Genomic DNA, 27,165 nt, shown 5'->3' with positions numbered 1-27,165 from the left:
GTCGGACCCTGGAAGGTACGTCCTGTTACACTCCCCATTTTGCCGATGAGAACGTAGAGGCTTAGCAAGGGCCCAGGTGGGATGCAAAGCCATCGGATACCACACCCATCAAGACACACTGAGGAAAGCCAACCAAGCTCTTCGGCAAGAGACCCCAGAGGTCTTCAGTCAGAAACAAATGAAGCAGAACTCTTCCGTTGACAGGGATTTCCGGCATCTCCAGGCTTTGCTGCTCTTACCAGAGTAAGATGAAGTGTTGGCCTCCAAAGTTCCCCAGAGAGTGGAGAGTCCCTGGTCATAGGGGAGGGGAAGTTAGGGGGCCTTCCATGCGTGCCCCTCAGCCACACTCTTGTCCCCATTCCCAGGACAAGCCACTTAGCAAGAGAGCTCTCAGGCAAGGTACCCAAGCCCTCAGAGCCTCACGTCTTCAAAGGCAGAAGGCAGATAATAGCACTCGCCTGCCAGGACTGAGAAGCGTAAGTGAGCCAACCTCACGGCTGCCCTGTGTAAGCATTCAGTAAATGCTCTCATGCCTCTCCCCACCCCAAGTCACCTTTCCTTCCAGCGAGCGCCTTCCAGCTTCCATGCCCACGCGGCCATAAAACCCAGCAGGACACTGGTTCAGTGGACGCGTCAAAGTCTCTCCTATACCACCGTTCCCCCTCCAGGCCTGTGCAAAACCCAGGGGACACCACGGTCCCTGGTCTGGGAGCCAGAGCAGAACCACAGCGGCCTGGCTCTGTGCATGGGCTGCCACGTTGCAGGGCTAGTCACACAAAAGGGACAAGACACAAGCACTTTCCCTGCCGAGACAGTCAAGCCACCACACGCTCAGGCAACTGTCTCTTCTCATTGTTTGGTTTGTCTGTATCTTGGTTACCTCCTGCCAGACCCAAATTAGTTCAAGCCCCTGAAGAAATTATTGGATTGTGAAGCTGTCATTCCACGAATTAGCTCTCTGTCCCACGCATTTCATCAACGGGCCATCCTCATCCAAGCCATTACTCACATCCATCCTTCAACAGGGCAGCGTTGAAGAAAGAACTCTGCCCACGCACACACAAAACTTTCCTTGTGACCAGAAAGCAGACCAGTAAGAGAAAGCAATTTGAGGAGGGCCCTTGGGCCTGCTGGGAATTCACACCCTGATGCGCCCACCCCAGGCCCACTCCCCCGTCTCCTCCACCTGGACACCGCACACCCCATCGACCTGCCCAAGGAGCACAGCCAGAAAGGGGACGAGGCCAGCTGGGCGTGACCTGTGTGAGCCCTGGACATCAGGGTTTCCTTGTTGATCACTTACCCGCCATCTGTTTAATAAGCCCTTTGGACAGTTTTCCAGAGCGCCCCCACCCCACCCCGTGCCCCCAGCTCAGCTGCTCGTCTGTGTTCATGGAATCCACAGCCTTTTCCTTTCTGGAAAAATCGGAACACGGCTTTCCTGCCTCCAGGCTCACAGCACTCCAGAGGCCACCTGGGAGGGTCGGGTCCCCCTACATTAACAGGACGGCCCCATGGGAGAAAACGCCCCCCTGCCAGCTCCTCCCTGGCCCTCAGAGTCCCCTGGCGCCCAACACTGCAGTTAACAACCAAAACAGAGGGGGGGTCCTGGGGGCTCAGCTCATGATCTCAGGGTCCTGGGATAGAGCCCCACGTGGCACTCCCTCCTCAGAGCGGAGTTGGCTTTTCTCTCTCCCTCTGCGCCGCCTCCTGCTCTCAAATAAATAAATAAAATTTATTTTTCTCTCTCTCTCTCAAATAAATAAATAAAATCCTAAAAAGAAAAAAAAAAACCAGACCGGCGGCCTCCCTGCTGGGTGATCGGCTCTCACAAGCGAGCTCGGGGTCCCCGCCTCCCCGCAGAGCGTGGCTCCCACACCTCTGCCTCCGGCTCCCCCCACCCCACCAGCCCCTCTGCGCTGCTCTATCCGTGACTGTGCTCCTGGACCCACAGCCAAATAGCATCCAACCCTCCACCATCTTCTGTGCTAAAGGCCACCTCGTCATTTTAAGATCTACGACGGTTTTTACCCAGATTTCCACATTCCTGGGTTCTGAATGCCTTTCCCCCCTTTCTGAATCTTTTTAGCAGGTTTTCAACAAGACATGTTCAAATGTCATTACACAGCAACCCCCTCACCAAAGGAAATAAAGAAGGACGGGTTCTTGTCGTGGCCCCCACAACACCCATCTTCCCGGTAAGGCTCGGGGCTGCCGCTTTTCCTCATTTGCTCGTGTGTTTTCCAGCTTGAAACGAGCTGCTTGGGAAAGGAGAAGGTGAGGTATGGCTTTAAATTACCGTGGAGGGTGTCGTAAATAACCCATTCCCTTATTCCCCTATCACGGCCCTAATAACCTTCTAGAAAGTTCAGAGCCCCCAGCCATCACTGCCCTCCCCACGGCCCCCCTCCCAGGGCTCAGACACCCAGCGCACGAGGCCGCAGCTCCTCCAGGCAGTTTCGGCTGGTGGAAGGATCATCAATCTCCAGGCTCTGACAGACAAACGAGGCGAGAAGGAGACCAAGTCTGGTTTTTCTCTGGAAAACAATGAGCTCATGCTTTCTCTCTGGGGACCCAGGAAGTGGAGACAGATCTCAAGATGGGGAGACAGTGATGGAGACAGGCAGGAGTGATGAAGAATGGGCAGGAAAGACGGAGGAGGCCAGTCTGGCACTTTTTTAATGTCACTTTTGATAAGAATCCCCAGCTCTCAGGCCAGAGGGAAACATCCATTTTCTTTAAATTAAGGATCCAGCATGAGGCAGTTGTCCTAAAGGGGAGGGACAGCGAGAAGATAAACTAGTCAGAAATTCTTCATTCTGCTCCTTCAGAGAAAAGAGGATCGTTCATGAGTCACCAAAATTGCAAATCCCACAGCAAAAATGGTTCTGCCTTTCTCTGTCCCTGCTGCTAGGGTGTGGGGTTCAAGATCGGATACGTGGACGAAGACTTCAGGTAGCTTTTCCAATGGTGGGCCTAACACCCCCTCCCCCGTGGGAATCTTCATAAGGCCAAAGGTCAGTCATTTCTGACAGGCCGAACCAGATTTAAAAAAAGGAGAATTCAGACAGCTGTCCAGATGTTTCTAAACAGCTAAATCAATGTCTGATTGCGGCTAGGGGAAAAAGATATCCAGATTACAGAGTTTTCTGGTTTTCATTTGGGAAAAGGGAGTTATATAATCCTGATTTTCTTTACCAGTTAATTCAGAGAGAGAGAGAGAGGAGAGAGATTTTATGTGTGTCCCTATGTATCCCCGTCCAGAAGCGTGTGTGTGTTTGGGGCAGGATCAGAGGAAGAGGAGTTGTAGATCAGAAACCAAACCCAGGTGATTATTTTACTCCTCACCCTGTTGTGTGCCTTAGCTAAACAATGAATGGAAACTAAAGCTCACAAAAGGAAAGCAGAAAGACCCAACAAATTATGTGGGGTTTTTTACCTCTCTTTCCAAAACTGACTGTTTTCTTGTTGAAGTTAATTGGCTTGACTGGAGATGTTAAGCGTTAACTTTGCCAGACTCACTAGTTGGAATGAACTCGAACCCAGTGTGACTATGTGACCAGTGAATTGTCCCCCGTGACTCCAGCAGCCCTCCTGCGGTTGAGGGCCTGGGCCCCGGAGCCGGCCTGGGGCTGCACCTGGCTTTGAGACTTGTGGGGGTAGAACAGTGGCCAAATTAATGCAGGCTTCCGTGCCTCCACTTTGAGAAGAATCCAATTTATTTTAAAGATTTTATTTATTTATTTGACAGACAGAGGTCACAAGTAGGCAGAGAGGCAGGCAGAGAGAGAGGAGGAAGCCGGCTCCCTGATGAGCACAGAGCCCGATGTGGGGCTCGATTTCTGGACCCTGGGATCATGACCTGAGCTAAAGGCAGAGGCTTTAACCCACTGAGCCACCCAGGTGCCCCCGTGCCTCTATTTTGAAGGGAGAGGATGCAAACATCCACCCCACAGGGGGCGCTGAGAGATTTCAGTGAATTAATACAGATAAAGCATGGAACACCAGGCTCACTGTAAGCTCTCCATAAGGTCTGCGGCTATACTATATCCACAGAAGATGTTGATTTCTTACAAATCAAAACCACAATGAGATGCCACCTCACACCAGTCAGAATAGCTAAAATTAACAAGCCAGGAAATGACAGATGCTGATGAGGATGTGGAGAAAGGGGAGCCCTCCTACACTGTTGGTGGGAATGCAAGCTGGTGCAACCACTCTGGAAAACAGCATGGAGGTTCCTCAAAAAGTTTAAAATAGAGCTGCCCTATGACACAGCAATCGCACTACTGGGTATTTACCCTAAAGATACAAACGTAGTGATCCGAGGGGCACATGCACCTAAATGTTTATAGCAGCAATGTCCACAATAGCCAAACTATGGAAAGTACCAAGATGTCCATCAACAGATGAATGGATCACAAAGAAGTGGTATATATATACGATGGAATACTACGTGGCCATCAAAAGAAATGAAATCTTGCCATTGGCAATGACGTGGATGGAAGTAGAGGGTATTGTGCTGAGTGAAATAAGTCAATCAGAGAAAGACAATTATCACATGATCTCCCAGATATGAAGAAGTTGAGAGGCACTGTGGGGGGTTTGGGGGGTAGGAAAGGAATAATGAAATAAGATGGGATCGGGAGGGAGACAAACCATAAGAGACTCTTAATCTCACAAAACAGGGGTTGCCAGCAGGGGGATGGGGATAAGGAGAGGATGGTTGGGTTATGGACACTGGGGAAGGTATGTGCTATGGTGAGTGCTATGAATTGTGTAAACCTGGCGATTCACAGACCTATACCCCTGGGGCTAATAATACATTCTATGTTGAGAAAAAATTAAAAAAAAATTTTAAAGATTATTTCTTCTATACATCATACACCATGAAAGTTTTTTTAAGACACGACGTGAGCACGTATCTGGCACGTTTTTGCAAAAGAAATGCATGCCCTAGGAGACAGGTTGCAGGCATCCTGTCCTTTCCCTGCCTTGTCCACTTTCTCAACTGGGCTCTGGCTTGCCCCCTACCCCAGCTCAGGGCCCTTTTCCATAGGCTCCAACCCTGGCTATATCCCACCACCATGCTCCCACCTCAAGGACTGAGACCACTGCCCCCCCACCACTGACAGCCACCTCTAACACCTGTTACAGCAGTGACCTTCCTGAACGCGTCTACTCACTCAACCCTCACTGACAACAATCACAGAAGCATCACTCCGAATGAACAGGATTAAGAAGTTGGACCACCCGTAACCAACAAAGTGGCTGTAGGGGCAAAATGTCTGCCCGGTGAGGGCACAGGTGGGAGCCAGGATGGAATTTCTCTTTTACACTTTCTGGAAATGCTGTCTCACATTCTACCTCCCAACCAAAATAGCAAAAACCTGACAGAGTCAGGGAATATCAGGGTTTGGTAAAGACTGAGGGGAAAGCAGCTTTCGGACAGGTGCTGGGAGTGTAAGTTGTTATAAACACTTGACAAAAACCAAGTGAACTAGAGAGGCATATGCCCTACCACCCAAAATTACGCCCTCGTGGGCAAACTCCTAGTATGTGGGCAAGGATGTTCCGTACAGCACTGGTCAACCTAAAGGTCCATCGGTTAGAAAAAGAAAAAATGGTTATGGTCACAGGATAGGCTATTCTATGATAGTTTAAATGAAAAAACTAGAACTGTACATATTGAGACAGAAAGAGTCCTCAAAATATAATGTTGAATGAAATAACAGAACTGTAGAGTCACACCTACAGTGTCTTTGCACCTTTTTATATTTTAAATTTTTCCTCCCTTAAAAAAATGTACTCTTTTGGGACCCAATGGAAAAAAAAAAAAAAAATACAATCTCACTTCAGGAAGAAAGCCACCTGTTCTCTTAACAAAATCAAAGGCACGTGATCTAAGTTTTAACGGCGGGAGACCCTCCCAGGGGGCCCTGGCTCACCTCCAGCTGACCTTCTCCTACAGCATCTCACTAACCACCCGTGAGCCCCACTCCCCTCCCCTAGTGCACACAGGTGCCAGCCCTGCAGGGCTGGATGCCAAGTAGGACAAAGACACAGAGACAGAGGAAAGAAGAAGGGAGCACAGGACACAGCGAACACTACCCGGTGCTGGGGGAGAGAGGGAAGGTCATGGATGGCTGAGGACATCAGGGAACCTGGGGAAAGTGGGAGAACCATGCTCGCCAGCCCGGCAGGGTGCAGGACGTGGAAGAAGGGGTCGCCTGGGGCCAGCCAGTGTTTGACGAGTCCACAGCTGAGTCCACAAGAGAAGACTACTCCAGAGTCAGGTTTGCTAGGGCCCCACAGGGGATCAGTGGGGTTAGTGCCAGAGTACCGAGGGGGAGAACTCAGGCAGGGGACTGTCCAAGCACCAGAGCAAGGCCTGGCTACAGCTAGAGGCACGGACTAGGAGGACACACGCGAAGCCCTTCTGATGGACTCTGGCTTCGTAGCCTCTTGGATGTGACCTGCTCCTGCAGTAACAGGTATAGCATCATCCCTCCTGCGTGCAGGGCTGGTACTGCTGCTGCATCTGAGCCTAACAGCTGGTCCAACTCCCAGAGCGCAGGAGCAGAGAGGTGGCGAGCCGGTGCCCTCTGGGACCCCAGGCATCAAACTGAGTGAGCGGAGGAGAGCACACCATCCCGATGGAGTAACCCGCTCCTCGACAGGCTGCCAGCGCCGCCCTAAGGGCAGGGAACAGTGCTCCTGGGCCCCTCACAGAACTGGCACGGCACCAGCTTGGAGGGGGGGGCTTGGGGAAGGGGACCCAGAATCCAGAAAGCAGAGCTGAGAGCAGAGGAACCCCCAAGGCAAATTCAAGTCATCAGAGGGGCAGGAGGCGGGGAAGGGTGCAGGGCGGATGGAGCGGTGAAAAGAGAACACAGGCAGCTATCACTGGAGGCATTTCTACGCCCTCACGTTTGCCTCGCTTCCAGAAGAGGGACTACATGAAGATTTTCTAAATGAAAATAAATAAGACGACACCATCCCAGAGAGGTGGTGCTCCAAGTACACACCACAGCGAAGCTTCTGGAATAGAATGAGACTCCAAGCAGCCTAGGGTTTGAGGGCAGGTAAGAAGTCGCCAAAGCCTGTGGAAACTGAACCACCAAGCCAGTGAAATAGACCCGTGGAAATGGAAAATATCATACAGAGCGTCCCACCCTATCTGGTCTCCAGCCATCCCCCGACCGGGAGCCCCGTTAGCTCCCAGGACGGCCAGGATGGTGTTCGTGCTGCTTCCTTCTCCCGGCCAGCCACTCCCCTCTCGCCCGGCCCAGGCAGTCACCTAGGGCTCCACTCCACCCTGCCCCTCAACACCCCAACAGGTTTCTCTATCGCCTCTAATGTCTCAGCTGATCTCAGACCCTCCCTGCTACCTTCTGTCTCCGTGAAATTTCCCACATGTCCCTGTGTCTCTCCAGGCTCTAGAGGCCCCAACTCTTCTCCCACACACACCCCCTGCCCGCATTGTCTAGCTGGCAGGCAGTGTGATGGAATGGAAGGACTGGACCGGAATTCAGACATCCAGGGGCAGCCTAAAACACACAAGCATTTACTGTATGGTCCGTAGAAGTCATGGACAGGGCGGCTTATGTAATATTTGTCTCACATTCTGGAAACTAAGTCCAAGATCAAGGTGCCAGGGCTGTTTTCTGAGGAGATCGCTCCTCCTGGCTGCCTTGCTCTGTCCTCACATGGCACAGAAGGGGAGAGTGGGGAGGAATAGAGCGGCAGGGCAGGTCTTAGAGGAACACCAGTTCTATCCAATTAGCCTTATGGTGCCTCATTTAATATCAATGACCTCCTGAAGGCACTGTCTCCAAATAAAGTCACTTTGGCAGTTAGGGCTTTAGCACCAGAACCCTGGAGTGACTCAGTTCAGTCCAAGGCACAGTAATGGTGGCAGCTCAAGTCAGTAGGAAAAAGATGACTTATTTATAACTGGTATTCCAAAAACTGGGTGACAATTAAATTGAAGGCATACTTTTTACACCTTAAACCAGAATTAAGTCCAAGTAGATCTTTGGAAAAGAATTCATAAAAGTATCGGAAGAAACCATGAGAAAACGCCATTATAGCCATAGGGGGAGAAAGCCTTCATGTCTATGACATGAAATCCCCAAGAGAACATATTGAGAAGTCTGACTGTGCAAAAACACAAGATTTCTGCCCAGCAAAACCCACTATAAGCAAAATCAAAAGAGAGATTTGCAACAGAAATCACAAAGGACTGATTTCCCTCATACATAAAAAGCACCTACAAATCACTAAGCAAAAGATCACCAATCCGATTTTTAAATGACCAAAAGGCAAACAGACAGCTCACGGGCCTACAAAGGGACCTTGCATATAAAGATGCTCAAGAGCACTCCAAAAGAGAGAACGATAAATTAAATCAGCACCGATCTGGCATTTTCAACAACCATTCTGGCAAAGGTCCACCAGTTTGATCACACACTGTGAGGTCAGGTGTGGGGGAAACCAACACACTCATGAGTGTAAGTTTTGTAAATTTGTACAGCCTCTCCAGAGGGCAATTCATCAATATCTTTAAAAATTACAGAAGCTCAATTTGACCGAGAAATTCCACTTTTAGTAATTTATCTGGGAGATGCAGTCTCACAGGTGTGAAATGACATACCGACAAGGTTATTCACTGCCACTTTGCTTACAAGAGCAACCTAAATTTCCATCGATAGAAGAATGGCTAAATAAATTATGGTATATCCACAGAATGGAAGGCAACACAGCATCTTTAAAAAGGCAGCTCATTATAAACAGATATGGAAAGCCTTATGGGATAAATTAAATGGCAATAAGCAAGGTACAGAACAGTATCTAAAGTGCGCCAAATTTCTGTAAGAAGCAGGGAAAGATGGTAAACAGACACACAGGCAGATGCTTGCACACACATAAGACACCTCTGGAAGGAAACTAATAACATTGGTCGTCTGGGGCAGGAGGATTAGAAGGTCAGGAAAATTAAAAGGAAAACAAAAAATGTTCCTCGTAGATCCTTTGATACTTTTAAGATGATGGACCCTGTGATGTATCACTTTACGAAACAGTCTGTTACAAGGCTCCAAACGAAACAAGGTAAAAGAATCTAACAGAAACTTCAACTCTGCCTCGGCTCTGCCCAGAGCTGTCTAGAGTCCGTCACTTCAGCTCTGGGAACTCCAGATGCTGCGTCCTGCCCTCCCGATGCCACCGGGCTCAGCATCCCGGGTGGACCTCAGCAGACACCTTGGAGTTCTCTGCACTCAGAATCCTTCTCCCCACAACCTGGGTGCCCCTCTCTGAACCCAGGCTTCTGTGGGGCCGAGGTCAGTGCCACATTCCTGCTGCTAACTCGGCCTTGACCTTGCATACTGGTTCCTCCAAGCAGGGTGGCTCCACTTTCCCTGGATGGGATGGATGGCTGGATTCCCAGCCCTGGCTGCAGCTGGGGAGGCTCAGACACAGGCTCCCATGCACTGACCCAGCAGTACACAGCCTGCCCCTTAGTTCCTGTCGTTCTGCTTATCTGCTTACCGTGTTTGTGGCTGCTGCCCTAGGGGGACTCTCCCAGGGCTTGAGAGAGCTCCACCTCCCCTCACTCGCCTCTCACGGCCAACCCATCAGAGCGTCCCTCTGGAAAACAGCTCAAGTCTGGCTCTCAGCTACGTTCTAGAACACTGCAGTGAGGGATTCTCTCTGGTCATTTGATGTTGGTTCCGGGTTATGTTACAACAGCCCAGACAACCTGTCGTGAGGTCCTCTGCTGGCTTGGGTGCCACAGCTGCCACAAGATGAAACACCACCGCGGTGTGGACCTTCAGGGTTACGCTGGCCCCACTCTTCTTCCAAAGGACGCATCAACCGCCATGTTTGGGCTTCATGTTCCTTGTCAGTTCATCCAACACCAGGCCACCCAGCCCTGGAGCTCCTCCGCCAGGATTCCGAGACACCACCCAGCTCTCTATTACCAACAAATGACTCCAGCTGTTTGCAGGGCTGCTTGGTTTGAACAAGTACGTGACCTTGATTCTCTCTGGGCTTATCTTCAATCCACAGCGCATCCCCGACTTTCAAGGCAGCCTGTAATTTTTGTGTGTCCTCTTATGTGAGTACTTCAAGGTCACAATCACCGGCACACAGCAATCAGCTCTCAAATGACTGCCTTAATGGATGTTGTTTGCAGCTTATCCTAACTAGAATGTAAGCTTATTTCTTTTTTATCTCCTCATAACACCTAGGGATGTGCAGTGCTCTGCATACAGATGTAGGACACGTGGGTAAAGAGGCGCGGGGCCGGGAGCCAGAAGGCCTGATCTCGGGGCATCTGGGTGGCTCAGTGGGTTATGCCTCTGCCTTCGGCTCAGGTCATGATCTCAGGATCATGGGATCAAGCCCCATATCGGGCTCTCTGCTCAGTGGGGAGCCTGCTTCCTCCTCTCTCTGCCTACTTGTGATTTCTCTCCATGTCAAATAAATAAAATCTTTAAAAAAAAAAAAATAGAAGAAGAAGGAGGAGGAGGAGGAGGAGACCTGGTCAGAAGTCTCTCAACTTCTCCCTGACTCAGTTTCCACGTGTGTAAAAGGACAACAAGAACATCGACCTCACAGGCTGCTGTGAAGACCTAAGGAGTTCCAAGTGTATGAAAGTGAAAATGGAGTCAGCCATCACACACAACACAGAAACTACACGAATTAATGTACTGAGAGTCATTTTATAAACATCAAAGAAGGGCTTCTAGAAGATACAGGCTCTGTGCTATCCAAGGGGACTTGTGATGCTTCTGCAGCCCTGGCACTCAATGACTCCCCCACCAGGCTGCGGAGGCAGGAGCCCTGAAGCAAGCCCAGCCTGTGTTAACAGCCCCTGGGGGGTGTTACTTTGTCTCGTGGAATGAGGACAACCACCTTTGAAGGGTTCCCCAAGTTCTATCTCCTGGAACCCAGAGAAATCCTGCCTCAGGGGCCTGCCCCACACGAACAGCTTCACTACTCAGCCCTGCTGCTCAAACAACCATGCGCTGATCCACCACGTGACCCTCTACCCCAGCGTGAGACTGGGGAGCAGCCCCTCCTGGACCACAGCCACCCGGGACCAGGGCCCAGCTCGGGACACTTAACCGCACCAACGGGATCCTCCCTCAAGTGAAAAGGACACCAGAAACATTGAAAGAATGAAGGTGAAGTTGAAAAAGTGCCATGAGATCTGGCTGGTACCAAGGAAATCAGGATAAATAACCCAAAAATATGAGGGAGCCAGGCAAGGGGGAAGCTGGGGAGAGAGAGGTGAGGAAGCAGCAGAGGCGCGGAGGGAGGGGGCAGGACCAGGACTGCCCCAGCTCTTCCCCTTCCCAGCTGAGGTGTATCCTCCCAAACAACCCCTCTACTCATCTTTATGTGTTCCTGGAAGTCGAGCCAGCCAGCCTACAAAACTCCGGGTACCTTGAAAAGGCATCCAGTTGCCAAAACACAGCTCCCTCTCCAGACTGCAACTATGGGCACCACCTCCCTGGCCCCTGAGGATGAACTCTGGTTTCCTACCCGTGACCTTGACTCTTTGACCATGAACTCAACCTGTCAGCCTAACTCCTTGAGAATGGCTTTCTCCCCACCACCACATACACAAACCCTACAACCCAAAAACCCTGTTTTGTTTTTTTATAGTATCAAGTCACAATGGGCAGAAGAGAAGACCCAGTTATTAAGGATTGAAAAGTTCCAAGAAACTGAAGTTCCAAAAGGAACGAATTCGCAGGAGAGACTGATCAAGAACCAAAGTCCTCATGGATATTATAATTAAGACCATCTATAGAGCCCTGTTCTGTGCGAGGCTCTGTGTGAGAGGCTAAGTACCACTCCCCACAGAGCACTGGAAGGACCATCACAAGCCCAAGCCAGGCCTGCTGGGGCCTTCAGACATGTCAGTCACATCTGGAAGGTCAGTAGGGCAGCTACAGCCCAGAGCAAGTGTTGCTGAGTGGGATTCGAAGTATCTGTAGTCGAGTCCCAGGACTGCCTGTCTCTTTGCCTCTCTGGGCCTTCCAGAAGTTTCTCTGCACCAAAGGCCATTGAGACTGCTCGGCAAACATCCATCCTAAGGGAAAGTCGCTGTGCATATCTCGGTCCAAGGACACAGAATCAGAAGGAGGGGAGAGGGACTCCAAAGGCAGGAGGATGTGCTGCTGAAGTCCCTAGGCACCTGGCCCCAGGGATTCTTACCAGAGTGCCCCAGGGAAGAGAGGCAGGACAAAATAAATAGAAGTGCCAGTTGCCAAAAGTCCCTGAAAGACACTGCCCCCTCCCCCACATGAGGCAGCATGGCTTGGTGATCCTCAAAACACAAGGAGCGAGTCTTTCCTTTCAGAGGCAGGCTCCTAAAGTCAGGGGCACAGCAGCAGGATGGACCAGCCTCCACGTGGGACAGACACGGAGAACAGAAGCTCCACCACATCAGACATGGAGAGAGGCAGGAGACCCGAACAGGCCACCGGGCAGGTGTCACTGGAGGAGAGGACAGATCTTGACACGGTCTGAAGGAAATGTCAGAGCCCTCCAGGTAGCCAAAGACAGCAACACTTAGAAGCATACTTGAGATGCCACGGGAGGGATTTGAAGGTCCCAGAAGAACAAGCATGGGGGAAGAAAGATGGTGAACATGAGAACCTAACCCACGCTTGATCCCTGAAGTGAGAGAGCACAAGTGTGGCTGTACCACTCACCCCACCAGGTACAACCCACTCACCCCACCAGGTACAACCCAGTCAACGCTTCCCACGCAGCTGGGCAAAATACCATGCAAGACTACGGAGAAGAGGTGCCCTCCGGGATCTCACTGATATGACCGGTGTCCCGACACACTGTCCTTCTCCGTAGTGATGGCTAACGGCCTGTGCTGTTCTGTGGCAGACCTTGTGAAACACCCTCCAAGAAATCCATAAAGAATGTCTCTCCTTTGGTTAAAACCCTCCATATGAAAGAAAGACTTTCCAGAAAGCATTAGTGAGAGGTGCCCAGTTGGGAGAGCTGTCCTGCCAGAGGATGGCCCCAGAGGACTGGTTCTACTGTGTCTGAAGGGAGAGATTCCTTTGCAGGGACCATACCTGGCTGCTCTGTGCAGGGAGGAGGCCCACGGGCTGGGGCTAATTCAACCACAGGCCAGCATCTGGACAAACCCACAACCCTCAGCTCAGAACATGCCACTGTTAGGAAATGCTCTTGTTTACCAAACATCAGAATCTTCTAGATGTTCACGCTCACCATCATTCACGTGATTAGGTATTGGGCATGGCTCTGGATGCTGTGGGGGATGAACTTCATACAGTCTCAGCGGTTTCCAGTGTAATTTGGGAAGGGGAGCAGGGAATCCCCTTGGGAGAGGAATCAGATAGAGGAAGAAAGCTGGAAATCAAGTCTAAGGAAATGTCACATCAGTAAATACAGAGATCTATTTGGTAAGGTTAGGTTAGGTTATAGATTATCAATGGTTAGGACATAAACAGGTGCTTCCCCAACTGTTTGAAATCAGAAAAAGATACTTATTTACATGTCTGATTTGCTCAACCAGCTGTTTTTTCCTAGGAAACACAGAGAATAATTCTAATCCCAGAGCTGCTGGAAGAATGAAAAGTCTTGAGTTCATAAAGCACTTTCTACTATTTACCAAGTAAATTCCAGGTGCATTTTTGACAGTTAAGGGGAAAGCCAAGGCCCTGGAATTTGGGAGTGAGCCTGCTGACGAAGGGATGAGCTAGGAAGGTGCCAAAGGTTACAAGCTGGTTTCTTCTATCCTTGGTTCACTGAACCCCACGCTGCTGCAAGAGTTCAGGTCTGGGAAGAGGCCAGGAAGGACACATCTCTTACACTGAGGTCCCCAGGCTTCCACTTTGTAGGACTTAGAGTCAACACTGTTTTTATGATGAGTAACTTGAGCCATGTTTTATACCCATGGATACCATTTCAACATGCGGACCAGTCAACGCCAACATCCACACCATCCCGTCTGCTGGTTTCCCCCACTAAGTCTTACCAGCCTGGTGGCCCACTTCTTTTCCATTCCCTGTGTAAGTCCAGAGAAACCATGCCCTAGAATTGGACTTAAGCCCAATAGGAAGAATCCAAAGTTCTCCTTGGCTGCAAATAAGGTATCCTTAGTTCTGAAGGTCTTCTCGGTCATTGTGTCCTGAGGCTAATGCAGAGGAAGTGTGAGTCTCTCCGCCCCCCCCCCCCCCCCCCCCGTTGCCCAGGACACACTCTTAACTTCCCAGGCCCCTGGAACGCCTAAACTCTAATTTTCTCTGTATCATAGTTCTCTTAGGTCCAGCCTCAAGGCCTGAGGACCTCAGATGCAAGCTAACAGGGACTAGTGTGCAACTGGAAATAAGCAGACCTGGGCAAGAAGAACTCCCCAGCTCCAGGTCTAGACCTGAATAAGCATCTCCAGCAGTCCAGACACCAACATAAACATCAATGGTAAGACTGCCTGTGGGATACGACTTTTGTCCCCATGAAGGTGACTCAGGGAAGGAAGAGAGAGTGACCATCAGATACAGGGCACAGAGCAGGGGATGGGGCCCCAATGAATGCCATGCTTTAACATAAATTTGTATTTTATTTAGGTTCTTATTTTATTAACCCGTTTCTACCAATTCTCTCTCTCTCTCTGCCGTTTTGATGTATTAATAAGCACAAAGGAAAAAAGTCTGTTGTTTCAAAGGCTTAAATTCATGGAAAGTTAAGGACTCCAGGCTATTTATATCCTAATCAGATCTTCTCAAATACGGGCAGAGGTGGGAGGACTGATGGATGTGGTGTGGGAGCACGGAGCACAGTGTAAGGCTAGGGTGGGAGCTTTGGACAAGGGCAGCGAGGCCGAGAGAGGCAAAGGGGCTGTGGGAGAGGGTTAGAGAGGGGAGAGCCACATACATTCAAGACTGAATGGGACAAAGTCAAACTTCATCTCCTTTGCAACAAGGCCAAGGGTCAGCCTGGCACTGGGCTTTCACGTGGCCCTGAGGACAGAGGGCACTTGCTCAGGGTGGCCTGCCCTGACACTGGCATTAAAAATGCATTCCCTTCTACCTTGCCCTTAATAGCGCCCTGTCTTGAACCACTTAAATCCCATTCCATGCAGCCCTTTCTCTGCTAAAGGTCACTTTAAATTCTAAATATTGTCAAACAGAACCTGAACTGCAACTATTTCTCTAGACCTAATCTTCTGTTGTCAGCAAATTCGGAGGGGGGGAAAAAATCAATGAAGGGATTAGCTGCAAGTGACATTGCATATTATAGCGGCCGTACACGGTGTCCAAGACGAAGCGCTTGCCAGCTGCTGATATTATGAGCCGTTCCAAGTGATGACTTTTTATCAGAAAACCTTTCCTGACCCTCTGTGTCTCCAAAGGGGAAAAAAATGTTTAATTAATCAAAATGCCTTTTTTCCAAAATGTTTCCTTTTTGGCAAATTCTGCCACTACTTCGCCTCAATTGGTATTAACGTGCAGGGTAGGGGATTGATGTTTAGGGTATCAGACCTTGGTACAGCTCTTTATCCGAGAAACTAAATTCTTTAATGGGAGCGAGGCTGAAAGAGAGCGTTTTCTTCCCCAACTTCTGGAAAAGTGAAGGAAGTTCTAGCAAGCATGTGCAGACCCTCAGCTTTCAAGTCTGGGGCCTGACCCCCTAGACCCGTGGGGTTCAGTTTTAGTAAAATCAGTGGTTCTCCTACTACACGGTTATCAGCTCACTTAACACAGTCACCTTGACTAAGCAAAAAAGCCAGCTGAGAGCCCAAAAATCAGTAAAAAGAGGGTTTGGGGCAAGCCCAAGCACCCATTTTGGGACAAGCCCACACACACAAAGTACACTTCTTTATTCACAGGAACATCCCTCAGCACCTGGTGCTGCTTCCTTTAGACAAAATCCAACGAGCTTAATTATGGGACTCTGGAGGCCTGAGAAATTACAGAACAAAGTAGCTGCTGGAAGTAGACGAACTGACAGGAGCCAAGAGGAGGTCCGCTGGTGTCAAAGAAGGACACAGGAGAACAAAATGAAGATCTAAGATCTGGGAAGCCAGAGCAACCTGGGGCCACTTACAGAGGGGCAAACTGCCCAATAATCCTTGGGGACACGACTGCATTATGGCAAAATACAATACTTGACCTTATGAGGACGACAGTGTATCACCAATACCATCTTCTGGTACAAGCAAGCCACGTATGAAGGAAGAAAACTCTACAATCCATTCAAGTAATTTGAATGGACATTATGCCATGTTTATGGTTAAGTATAAAGCTTAAAAGTAATCTAAATATTTAACCTCTTTAGTTCAGTTCATACCTCAAAAACTTTAAAAGAAATTATTTGGGGTGCCTGGGTGGTGCTTTCAGTTAAGCATCCAACTCTTGGTTTTAGCTCAGGTTGTGATCTCAAGGTTATGAGATTGAACCCCAAGTCAGGCTCTCTCAGCACAGAGTCTACTTGAGATTCTCTCTTCCTCTCTGTCTGTCCCTCCCACTCATGCTCTCTCTCTCTCAAATAAATTTTTTTTTTTTTTTTTTTTTTGGACAGAGAGACACAGCAAGAGAGGGAACACAAGCAGGGGCAGTGAGAGAGAAAGAGAAGCAGGCTTCCCACTGAGCAGGGAGCCTGATGCCGGGCTTGCTCCTAGGACCCTGGGATCATGATCTGAGCCAAAGGCAGCTGCTTAATGACTGAGTCACCCAGGTGTCCCTCAAATAAATAAGTCAAAGGAAGGGAGGGAGGGAGGGAAAGGGGGAGGGGAAGAGGAAAGGAAAGGAAGAGAGAAAGAAAAAGAAAAAGAGAGAGGAAGGAAGAAAAAAAGAAAGAAAGAAAAGGGACACCTGGGTGACTCAGTCAGTTAGGCATCTGTCTTCAGCTCAGGTCATGATCCTGGAGTCCTGGGACTGAGTCCCACATCAGGCTCCTTGCTCAGTGGGGAGCCTGCTTCTCCCTCTGCCTGCTCCTCCCCCTGCTTGTGCACTCACTCTCTCTCTTTCTCTCACAAATAAATAAAATCTTAAAAAGAAGAAGAGAAGGGCGCCTGGATGGCTCAGTTGTTAAGCGTCTACCTTCGGCTCAGATCATGATCCCAGGGTCCTGGGACTGAGGCCCACATCGGGCTCCCTGCTCGGCAGAAAGCCTGCTTCTCCCTCTCCCATTCCCTCTGCTTGTGTTTCCTCTCTCTGTTTCTCTGCCAAATAAATAAATAAAATCTTTAAAAAAAATAAGAACAACAAGAAGAAAGGATTAAATATAACAAAATGAAGAGTGCTAAAATGTTCATTTCTCTGTCCTCCCAGAGGCATAATTCCTTTCTAATTTTTAAAGAGAACATCTCCACTAGAATCTCTTCAAAGCCTATTGATTCTACACCTTCAGCCTCATAAGAAATCCTTTTGTGATGGAAAACTCTGATGAAAAAGTAGAGAACCACTTTTCTCACCTGTATGGTCCTGTGCCCTTCTGTGAGTTGGCACCAAATACATTGCCAGTCCTCTTTTAGCCATAAATCTGCTTCCCCTTATTGATGGGAATGAGGTAAAAGGAAGGAGTGGGGCTTTTCTTTAAAAGCCCAGAGTCTTAAAACAGAGCTGGCCAACGTGTGATACAAATACCCCAGCACCCCTCCCACACCACGGCAGGCAAGACCATCAAGCAACGTTAGCACAACACTTCCAAATCCTCCCCTCCACACAAATTCAGGCTACCATGATGGATTGATTGGGGTTGACATTCAGGGGGGAAAAAAAAAAAAAAAACTGCAGGCCTAAATCATTGTCATACTGCTCCGATAGGATTTATACGTTGTCAGGGTTTTAAGTTTCATGGGAGATAGGCTATCTTCTTCCATATCCCCACAACCTCAACCACGACCACAGTCCCCTCTTGAAGATCGGACGCAAATATCCCTCCTCAGGGAAGCCTTTTCCGAACACCTAGGGGAAAAGTTTAGGGAGGGGGTGGTGAAGTGATCAGTGGCTCCATTCTGTTTCCATGAAACTTTGCATATTATTCATTCAACTCAAGAAGGGAACATTTACTAAGTATCTACTCCATGTCAGGCACTGTGCTGGGCATTGGGGACAAATTCACGTATGTGACATGGTTCTTGCCTTTGAGGAGCTTACTTATAGTCCATCTTGTAGAATTTACTCTCTCTCTCGCTCTCTCAATCTCTCTCTTTCTCACACACACACACACACACACACAAATACAGTTGTGCGGATCTCCTCTCTAACAATACCTCACGGAATATTTTAACTAGGATTTAATGAAGAGAACAAAAGAATTAATTGAAAATGACTATTTCTGCTTTGGGATAGAACTTACACGTAATTATGTAGAGCAAACGAAGTACTGCACCTTCAACGTCTAATCGCTGATTTCCTCTGCCCTCAGCTGACGTGGCTGTAACTGTTTCCGCCCACATCTATTCCGGGCTAAATCTTCTCAGGCCCCACTCTGTGGCATCCTGGGCTGCCAGGAGGTCTTAGAGTCCTCCCTGATTACTACCGATGAGACTCTGCAACCAAACCTGCTTGTCTTCGGGGTGCTAGGTTCATCCCTGACACCCCTCATCATGGACAGAGACGTGGAGTCTGGAACTTTCTATGTAACACTATCAATATTCTCTTTGGCACCAACCCCTCAGGGTTTCATCCTTTAACCCAGGGCTCAGTAGTGTGGCGGGCACCTAGCAGGCTCTGCTTAAGCATTTGTGAATGAGTGAATGAGTCATTGACATGAAATGATGCAATGAAACAAGCCACTGTCCTGGGAGTTGAAATCCTGGTTCCAACTGTGTGACCCTGACCAAGCAAGTTAATCTCTATGTGCCTCAGTTTCCTGTAAAAGACATAAGCATGGCCAGGAGGGACAGTGAAAACGTGTATCAAGCACTTACCACGGTGCCTGGAGGTCAGCAAGCACGTGACAAATGGCCGTAACCACGATGGCGCCAGCACAGCACACGGCAGGTTCTCAACAAGCATTTGCTCGAAATGAAGGTGCAGAGATCCCAACAGGAATTGCAGGCACGCGGCCCTGGGCTGCTCACCCATGTTCACCAGCCCCGTTTCACTGCTCGCCCGCTCCCCACCATCCCACGGGGGACACCATCCCCATTGCTGGCTCTCCCCTGTGACGCCCCTGCACCACTTTCTATACGGGATGTACAAGCATGCCTCGGAAGGCAGCCTCAAGAGGGAGACCGAGGCCGGCAAACTCACCACGCACCCTGATCCCACGTAAGTCACGGCTGTGGGTCTGGCCAAGCCACAGCCCGGAAACAACAGTGGGCAGAATAGTCTTAAAGACCCGGGTTCTCAACCTCACTCCATCACTTACCAACTGAGTGACCCCAGGCTCTCTGAGCTCAGAGAATAGTTCCCAATCAGGAAAAGAGATTTAATGTTAGTACGTACATCACAGCATCGTGATATGGTTAAAAGGAGGAATGCAAAGCACTTAGAACAGGGTCTATCACCTAGCAAAAACTCTAGGATATTCGGTACTTATAAACAGACAACAGATCTACATTAAGGAGCTAAGCTGGGGGACTGGGGAAAAAAAAAAAAAGAGAGAGTTCTACCTCGAGCATTTATTTGTACCTCGGGGGGGTGTGTGCAGTCTGGGAACAAGGCACAGGGCTTTGACAGGGGCACACCAACTTTCCCATGGGGGACACGTGTACCCCACAGCCTCGCCACCCCCAGAAGGAGCTGCTCCACCAGCTGCAGCTCCCACTCCAGTGGCCCATTCATCCTTCAGGAAAGGAGCCACACCTAGGAGTTTGGGCCCCAGCACAAGACCTACGACGGTGGGGCGAGTAAGGGTGGGACAGCTCTTTCCTGAAGGCCTGACTGACAGGGGTGGCTCTGGGATTCTTCCTCTGAAGCACTCCCAGGCCTTCCTCCATTCACACGCATGCCTGCCAGCGACCCCGCCGTCTCCTCTCTCATACGGTTCTGCATCACTTAGAGTCCTTGCCAGCTAGTGGGTGCTTAGGGTCAGGCACCCTTCCCATCCTGGGGAGGGCCATCCAGAACAAGTACGGGGGATCTGAGGACCCATCAGCTGCAGCGTTAGAAGTAGCTGACTCTCATATCATTTACAGAGAAATGTCGTAAGTTATAAGATTTGATCCCCATAATGAACCAGAAACAACTCATGACCCACCTTTGACATATGAACATAAGAAGCACATCCAGGTTAAGTCATACCCACGACTTTTGTCACCGACCACATCACACAGGAGCACAGCAACGCAGGAAACAAGGGTCAGTCAGCCATAAGACAGTTCCTGCAAGCGACTCCAAGAATGACTTGTTCTAACAGAAAGGACTCCATCCACGGGCAACTCCAGTGAAGAAGACTTAACCCCACTTTGTTGATGATAGAATCACTAGAACCACATGAATCACAAATCTGACAATACCTTAAGAACCATAAACGTATTCCATCTTTGACCTGGAAATCCTACTTCAAGAATTAGGCTGAGGAAGAAACTCAAAAGTCTTATAAAGTTATTTGCCAAAAAAAAAAAGGAAAAGAAAAAAGAAAAGGTCAATGACAACTCCATAAAGGCAAAAATATGGAAACCTAAGTACCCAATGGTACAGGAAAGCCCAAATACCTACACTTGGTTAGTAAATACGAAGCCCCCATGGCAATGTGGAAACACATCTGTAGAACAGTGAAGAAAATCACAGTCAGTACTCCTTTGGACAAAAAGCAGGAGGGAACAGAGATCATTAAAAACAGCTTGATTTGGGGGTGTGACGGGATTGTGGGTGAAATTTTAATTCAGAGTTGTAGAATTATTGCTATTGGCCTATGTGTAAATGCTTAAAAAATAAAATAAGGGAAACTGTAGCAGAAGCTCTAAAATATCTAATAACCCCTAGGAGTCCCAGAGTTTTTGAGACCAGACCAGCATTTTTTTAATCTTTGTATCCCCAGAGTTTCCTAGGCATGACCAGACTTCAGTGAATATTGAAGGAACGCTACCAGCAGCCATGCGGATGATTCTCTCCCGAGCCTGGGACCATGTGATCAGTCAGAGCCCCTATCACCCCAAAAGTCATGTGCCTAGATATTAATTATTTGAATTTAGAGGTTTAAGAAAATATCCAGGAGGAACTGTTTCTTAAAAGAGAAGATGAGAGAAAATCTGGGGAAGAGCGTGCTTGATTGAAAATTTCTGTATTTTGCCTGTTTGATATAATTCCACAAGTTGCATTCCCCAGATACACAAGCAAAGAGGAGCTTGGCTCACCACTGTGCCCCGTCTAAAGACCTTCTTAAAGGCAGAGCTCATCTGTGCAAAGAGAGGCCATGAAGTCTGCATTAATCTCAAAGTCACCAGAATGACTTGAGGCCAGAAGTCAACCAAATGACACCGAGTCAAAAGCATGAAATGTCAAAGGTCCTGGATGAGAAGGGACAGAAGAACCAGCTAGGGAGATGGTCCATCCCCACCAGCTTAAGCAAATCACCTAACCTCTCTGGAAATCGAGTTTCTGGCCTCTGCCCTGGCTATCTCACAGGGAGGTCATGAAAATCAGACAAGTGATGAAAACATAGAGAGGAAATACAAATAAGCTGTAAAGTGCTGTGTAAACGGGGCGCCTGCGTCGCTCAGTTGGCTAAGCGTCCAATTCCTCATTATGAGATCAAGCCCCTCATTGGGACCCACGCTCAGCGTGGCGTCTGCTTAAGATTCTCTCCATCTCCTCTGCCCTCCCTGTGCCTTGTGCTCTCTTTCACTCTCCCTCTCTTGCTCTCTCAAAAAAATAAATCTTTTTTTTAAAAGTGCTATGTAAAATCCTGGCCACCAGAATTCTCAATACATATGGGAACACATGAGTGCAAGCAAAGGGAGAAAGAAGCTAAAAAATGATGTTTTTTGCAGGATTGTACACGCAAATATTAGGTGGGGTGCCGACCCATGTTCAGAGCACCATTTCCCTGGGGGAACAAAGAGAAGACGCTCTCAGACTGCAGGCAAATGGGGCTCCAGAACGCTGCCCAGGCAGAGGAATCCTGGCCACCCCAACCTGCCAGGCCTGAATGCTCTTTACCAGGCCTTCCAGAGTAGCAGCCTCAGATTCCAGAGGACAGCTGTGCTACATTCACTAATGATGCATTCGGGGACAGCACAGGCCGGAGCATTTTGCAAAAGGATTGGAAGGAAGGTGGTGGTGAGAGAGCACATCAGGCACCTTCTCCGATCAAAGGGATGAAAGAGAGTGAGGGAAGACTGAGCCACAGATCCAGGCCCTCGTACATGGCAAGGTGATTAAAGGCCCAAGCCTGCTTCAGAGCTGTCATTGCTAATAGGACCTGACCAGAGCGAGGAGCCGTGGACAGGCAGGAGAACAATGCGATTCACACACTTGCTGCACCAATCTCGTGCAGCTGCACGTGGCTGAGATGGGGCATCCCACACTGGAGCTGCTTAGGGGGTCATCCAGAGAAAACAATGACCCTGAGGGCCACCTTGGATGTTCCTCCAAAGCATGGGCAAAGAGGGGATTTCTTAAGCCCTGCATTGGAGGACAAGCTGTCACACTCAGGGGCAACTGTGGATAATGTGTTGAGCAATTTGTTCCACGAGCCCTCAGACCAGGGCAAGGAGCCCACAGCAAAGCTGGATCTCAGAGCACAAAGAGTCAGCCAACATCCCCATCTTACAGATAAGGAAGGAGCCCAGAGAGGGTAAATGACTAACTCTGGGCCACAAAGCAAGCCCCAGCTAGGACTTATAACATTATCATTCTCTAAACACAATAGGAGAAGCAGGAATCTGGTAGAGTTAACATTAGACTGGGAGGAAACTGTTGCCAGGATCCTAGTGATAGTCAGAAGCCCCCCGCAGGGACGGAACTCCAGGAGCTGAAGCCAAACATGCTACTGGGCTGGGTGGCAGCTGTGGCGAGTGTTTAGAGCTCAGCATCGGCAGAAGAGCCACTCCTGGCCCTGCCTCTCTGTATTCTCCTTCCAAACCTGAAAGCCCCCAAGCAAGGCTTGGTGGTGACCTAGGATCCTGGGCTCTGAAGGAGCACCTGAGACACAAAACGTGGTGCAGGGGCAGGTTCTGGGTCATTCCAGTAGCTCCTCTAGAGGTCAGCCCTCCACATCCCCAGGAATGTTCCTTCTTACCACTCTGTCAACACATGAGATGTGGTGTGGCTCTGAACTCTACAAAGCCTTCTAGCCCATCCCGTCTCCTCCTTTTTGAAGTTCAAGGGTACATTTCAAAAAGGAAATGTATCAAACACTTTCAAACAGACACACATGGCTGCCATCCGTGTGTGCTGAATGCAGACCACCTGCTCGGTATCTTCGATGGGAATCCAACGCAGGGAGGGTTGGTCCCCAGCGATACCACAAACCCAGCAGGACCCTGAACTCCCGATGCCTGCTTAGCTCCCTTCTGGCTACAGTCTGTTTCTCACTCTCCTAGGTCCCACAATAACCACCTTGAGAGCACAGTGGACCCTTTCCTAAGGAGACTTTGAAAGGGAAAGGATCCTCCCATCACTGCCCCACCAACTATAGGCCTAGCAACCCAAATCTGGGGTCCGGTGAAGGTGGCGGGTGCTGCTGGCAGGTCTCTGAATATCCAGCCTCCCTCTCTTCCTTGGACTAAACATCCCCATTTTTAGCTAGGCGCGTGGCTTCCGGGAAGACCACCACATCTCCCAGCCGCACTCCCAGCCGCACTCACAGCTAGGCATGGCCATGGAACAAGGTCAATGGCTAGCAATGACTGCCCCTCACTAGCTGGTGCCAAACCCAATTCTGAGCACAGTTACATGCAGAAACTCACTCCATCTTCATGGCGACCCTATGAGCAGGTACCATTATCAGCACCTTTTTAAACCAAGGAAAACTGCAACACACAGAAGCGATTTGCCTAATTCATACTGTTAATGAGTGCCACAGTCAGATCTGAACCCAAGCAGCCTGATTCCAGCCAAAGCTCTGCACTCTGATTACATGACAAGGAGGTGCAGCCAATCGAAGCAGAAACTTAGGGCGGGACTTCCAAGACCGCTCATGCCCTTGGAAGGAAGGGGCTCCAGGAAGTGAGCCTGAATTCCCCTTGAGTGGGAGCTGAATTTAGAAACTTCTAACCAAAGGGGTGTGGCAAGGGAAACAGAGTAACTGGATCGTAGAGAGACCTGGCCAACCCCCTCACCAAGGGATCAGGGTTAACATCTCAGTAAGGAGTTGTGTTGAGATCACAGACTCTGAGATGGCGACTTCACCTCTGCGGATTCTTCCAAACCCTAAACCGTAGTCTTACTGTGAAAGAACAAGCCTAAATTGGGGAGCTTTCTACAAAATATGAACCAATATTCTTAAAAAACATCAAGATGGTGAAAAACAGGACAGAAACTGTCACAGACTGAGGGGACCAGGAACATGACAACTAAGTGAAATGTGGTACCCAGGATGGGATCTTGGAACCAAAACGGGACATCATTTAAAAACTGGTAAAATCACGGGCACCTGTGTGGTTCAGTGGTTAAGCGTCTGCCTTCAGCTCAGGTAATGATCCCAGGATCCTGGGATTGAGCTCCGAATTGGGCTCCCTGATTAGTGGGAAGCCTGCTTCTCCCTCTCCCACTCCCCCTGCTTATGTTCCCTCTTTCGTTGTGTCTCTAAAAAATAAATAAATAAAATCTTTTTTCAAAAGGTAAAATTCAAGTCAAGACTAAAGTTAGGTTAATAATGTTGTACCAATGTTAACTTCTTGGTTTTTGATAAATATACTATGGTTATATAGGATATTAACATTAGAAACAGGTAAATGAAGGATATAGGGGAAACTCTCTTTGCAACTTTTCTGTAAATCTAAACTTATTCCAAAATAAAAAGGTTTTCGAAAAGAAGGATAAGTGCCTTTTTCCTCTCCTCCACTTCTTCCTATTGCTGGCCTGTTAAATGATGATGATTGCTGGAGCTCCAGCAGCCATACTGATTCATGAGGCAACCTCAAGTTCACCTTGAAGATATCCTGAGGATGGCAGGGAAGGTAGAAGAACAGATCCCTGATGACGCTCAGTGTTGCATTATCAGCCCTGAACTTCTAACTCCAAACCTTTTGTTTTTAATGAGGAAAAAAATAGTCTCTGTATTATATTATATTATATATTATATTATAGCCTTATTAGTATATATTATATTATAGCCTCCCCACTTATTTGGGGAATTTTCTGTCAAATGCAGTTGAATAAAGATTAGGTCTTTATTATTAACAGCAACAGAGTGAAAACCTGTGGACTATGTATCACTGATAGAAAAATTAGAAACTTAACCTTCCTTGGTCCAACCTCTCATTTTTCGAATGAGTGAAAGAAGAACCACAGAGGTGAATCTTGAACCCAGGTTCTAACACCAGCAGCAAAGTCAACATTGGACCTCACGTCCTGTCCCAGACCAATTTCCTCCACTAAGTCTCAACGCTCAGTGACTCCAATGTCAGCACTGCAGTATTAACAGAATCCTAGCTTACTATAGCCATGCAGGCTGCCTCTGATTCTTACACTGGCATGCCTATTTCATTCCAATGATAACATTTTTTTTTTACAATTTTATTTATTTATTTGACAGAGAGAGAGAGAGCAGGTGCTCACAAGCAGGGTAAGGGGCAGAGGGAGAGGGAGAAGCAGGGTCCCCACTGAGCAGGGAGTCTGATGCAAGACTCGATCCCAGGACCCCACGATCATGATCTAATAGACAGCAGACACACTTCACCGACTGAGGCACCTCTAATGATAAAACTCCTAAATTACCATTTCTGAATCAATCGCCAAACGCAGCAACACATTTGCCAACTCACAATTCCGTGATTTTCACATATTGAATTTTGTGAGCCCTAATATTTAAAATATTTTAAATGTTGTATTTGATTCTTTCTTTATTAAAAGGAGAATGTGGGGGGGGGGTGTACTTAGACCTACCAAATGGTATTCTATTTAGGGGAAAAAATGAGGTTTTAATAAGTTATGATCACTGATTACTAAAAACCCTAAGAAAATCACTTCACCAATCTGGGTTACAAATTTCATAGTCTGTCAAACAGAGATTTAGCTGGGATCTTATTTCCTCTGAGTTTCCTTCTAACGTGAATATTCCATATTTCCAAAACGCTAAACGATCAGTTTTCACTCCCTGTGTATAAATGACCATTTCAAATACAGAACTTTGCTTTCTTCAGCTGTTTACAGCACAGTGTTTACTAGCTGGAGAACACTAACGGGCAGTGGAATGCATCAACGGTCCCAGGCTTCACCTTTCACCACTCTGCAATTCTCACCAACGAGGCAGAATTGATTCCCCTACCCCTGGAATTGGGGCTTCACCGTGAGACTTGTTTGGGCCACTTTTGTATGGTGGGATTAACAATGGGCCAGTTTCCAGTCTAAGTCTCGAGCAGGTGGACATGTGTTCACATACACTCAGAACACTGTGTGAACAGCAAGGCCATGGCTAGCTTGCTGGTCCTGGGAGAAGGACAAGCATGTAAAGAACTGGCCCCCATCAACCTACAGATGTGTGAGTGACCCCCCCCAACCAGAACTACACCGCAAAGACCAAAACAGTCACTGAAGTTTTGTGGTTGGTTGTTACACAGTGAAAGCTAGCTGATACGCTTCCTTAAAGCCGCAGCTTTGGAAGGACTCTATCTGGGGAGAGAATGGGCTATGTGGATTTGCTATGACATGCTCTGTAGGAAAGGGACTTGGTCTGCTTGTGAAATAATGGATTCAGATGTCCACTTGGCACCACAGTCGTGATCATTCCTTGACCCATGGGTGAACAAAGAAGTTGGTGTCCCCTCCGTGAACACTCTCTTGAGCTTTATTCTTCACTCCCATGAAAGCAGATGCAAACACAGAGTTATCCCCACACTACCACCTTCCGAAGTCATGGTTTAAAAACTATGTATGAGGGGCACCTGGGTGGCTCAGTGGGTTAAGCCACTGCCTTCGGCTCAGGTCATGATCTCAGGGTCCTGGGATTGAGTCCCGCATCGGGCTCTCTGCTCAACAGGGAGCCTGCTTCCCTCTCTCTCTCTGCCTGCCTCTCCGACTCCTTGTGATTTCTCTCTGTCAAATA

General features: G+C 48.6%; 1 protein-coding gene and 1 long non-coding RNA gene across 2 annotated transcripts in view; one reads left to right on the top strand and one right to left on the bottom strand.

Moving 5' to 3' along the window:
- Positions 1 to 27,165, bottom strand: part of TMEM178B (transmembrane protein 178B) — a 337,430-nt gene that overhangs the window by 232,826 nt on the left and 77,439 nt on the right. The window lies entirely within an intron of this gene.
- LOC106004445 lies at positions 9,757 to 16,306 on the top strand. Its single transcript, XR_001177433.2, has 3 exons — positions 9,757 to 10,215; positions 14,318 to 14,481; positions 15,890 to 16,306. It is a non-coding gene; the product is annotated as an uncharacterized LOC106004445 (long non-coding RNA).

This window comes from Mustela putorius, unplaced genomic scaffold (genome assembly GCF_011764305.1).
Source record: "Mustela putorius furo isolate JIRA1106 unplaced genomic scaffold, ASM1176430v1.1 tig00003845_pilon_pilon_pilon, whole genome shotgun sequence".
Classification (NCBI taxonomy): Eukaryota; Metazoa; Chordata; class Mammalia; order Carnivora; family Mustelidae; genus Mustela; species Mustela putorius.
Note: the sequence above shows the minus strand (reverse complement) of the source record. Positions and strands in the feature narration are given on the sequence as shown.